The following is a 2516-nucleotide window of genomic DNA, read 5'->3' as shown; positions in this document are numbered from 1 at the left end:
TATGTTTATATTGACAGCGGAAAGCATATCATTCTCATGTTAACTCCTGAACTTAAACTAATTCTAGTCTACCAAGCTAATCTGTTATCCTTTTTATTATGTCCTCCTAAGTCCTATGAGAACATTGCATCCTGGTTTTCCTACAGAATTGTTATTATTTATATTATCAGAATTTTTAAGATTAATGTTAAGAATTTACATTAAAGTTTAAGTAATTTGCCTGAGTTTTGGAAGATTTTTTTATTTTTTATTTATTTATTTATTTATTTATTTTTGGTATTTTCCTGGGAATTTGGGACACTTCTTAGGGAGAACCTTTTTGAAAATTTTAGGCATTTCCATCTAAATTTCAAAAATGCATTTGAAATTTTTGGGAATATGATTTGAACATTCTGAAGGGATTTGCTTTGATATTTTTAGGTATTTTTTATTTTCACTTGAGAAGGTTTTTGTAAACTTTTGAGAATTTGCAGGGGTTCTTGAGAAATGTGAAATTCTTTACAAAAATTTGATAAAAAAAAATTTAGGGAGACATTGCTTTAAATTTTTGGTAGTTTGTAAATTCAAAGAATGAAGGACATTCACATAAATCTGGGTATTTTCTTTGAAATTGTGGGAATTAGAGTGGATTTTGGGAAGGAAAATTCCCATGAAATTCAGATCTTTTAACGGAACTTTCATTCATGTTTGGCCTCAACAAGACCTGATAGTCCATCTTCAAATAATTCCTCCATCCCCTCTCTCAGTGACAGACATTATTTCTGACTGCAGGCTCCAACAACCCAGCCACTGGTCGACAAAGAGCCAAAACATCTGCTCTAAAACTGATCCAGGTCTGTATTTCCTGCAGAAACAGAACCTTTAGGAGGTTTGTGGACATCATTTTGGTAAAAACTACTTCCTGTTCAAAGTAAAGGCTGAGATTTTAGATTGATCAGGTCTGGCTGATCCCAAATAAATGTTAGTTACTGAAAATGTACTCAGAACAGAAGGTTCACATCTCAGGAGGACATTAAAAGGAATGAAAGGAAGATTTAACCCTGTTGAAACAGGAGAAGTGCTATACATTTTCTTTTTAACGATAAAGGACCAGTTCAATGTTTAAATGAGGCTCAGTGACTCTACACTGCCCCCTGCTGCTCAACACAGAAACAACACATCATGTTACATAACAAGCACACAAAGCTGTACTAATAACGGATATTTCACTGGATTTAACAGCAGCTCCTGATGAGTGCAGATTTTTAAAGTGAAATCTACAAAGACATTTCAAGTTCATGCAAAATACAAACTATATCCAAGGTTGCTATTCCCCTTAACAATAAATGTTCAAAACAAAGTGTTTTCTACCTTATCAAATGGATGCTCAGTCTTACAGTCTCAATAAAACACTGGCTGTTAATTCATTTTTTATTTTCAAAATATCCCAAAGTTCATCAGTATTTGATCATGTCTGATTTTAACTCAGTTTTATCTCCACCACAATGTTTTTTTGTCACAGACTTTATTTCCTGTTTTGTTTTGTTTTGTTTTGTTTGTATTCCATAATTTATGGTGGGTGTGCTGTTATATTTATGAAGTAAAGCAAACAAAAAATGTTCAGTTAACTTTTGGAGGAACACATTTCCACTCTGATAATCCTTGGTTGTTTAATGTCACTCATGAATATAAACAGAGAAGTGTACTCTCTGTTTATATTCATTAGCTGTGATATATTTCACATCCACCTGGAAAAACCAAGTGTTTTGGCAGGTCAGAAGTTTCAGGATGACTGGATGAATATTCTCTCCATCACATTAATAACCAGCCAATCAGAGCAACAGGACAAGACGGACGTGTCCCATCATATTTCAAACATGCTAACCCATTTAAAGAAAGCCAGTTTAGATTAATCTATCTATGAGTTATAGGCCAATATCCAACTCCCTTTCTTGTCTAAAGTCCTGGAGAAAACAGATGCAAATCAGTAGATAAGTTGGTTAGAGTCACACAACATATTTGACAGATTTCAGTGTGGTTTTAGGAAAAAGCACTCTACTGAGACTGCTCTTTTAAGGGTGTCATGTGACATTTTAATATTGTGTGATGCAGGGATTTGTGCAGTGTTGGTTCTCCTTGATATTAGCTCGGCTTTTGACACTGTTTACCAAAAAAACTTTAAAAAATGGCTTTATGATTGGGTTGGCATTTCAGGCCCAGCATTAGAGTGGCTTGCACCTGGATGCATACGAGGGCCTACAGTAGACCCCCCAGAGTAAGTTGGTACATATCTGCAGAAGTGTTCATTTAAAGCTGACGATTTTCTTTAATGTTAAAGCCTTTATAGGCCAACACTGTGACGGACTGATATTATTCCTAATCTCTGTTTTTCTGACTACACACTTTGAGTTGTAGCTTTGCAGCTTTATAAGCCATCAAGAGATGGAGATATATGCTGCATTACTTTTGTTTGTTGCAACTTGTTTTTCCAACTTCCGATTGACGTGGCCAGTGGAACGTCTCCCAAAGTCATATTT

This window comes from Cheilinus undulatus, linkage group 5, assembly GCF_018320785.1.
Source record: "Cheilinus undulatus linkage group 5, ASM1832078v1, whole genome shotgun sequence".
NCBI classification, from domain to species: Eukaryota; Metazoa; Chordata; class Actinopteri; order Labriformes; family Labridae; genus Cheilinus; species Cheilinus undulatus.
Note: the sequence above shows the minus strand (reverse complement) of the source record.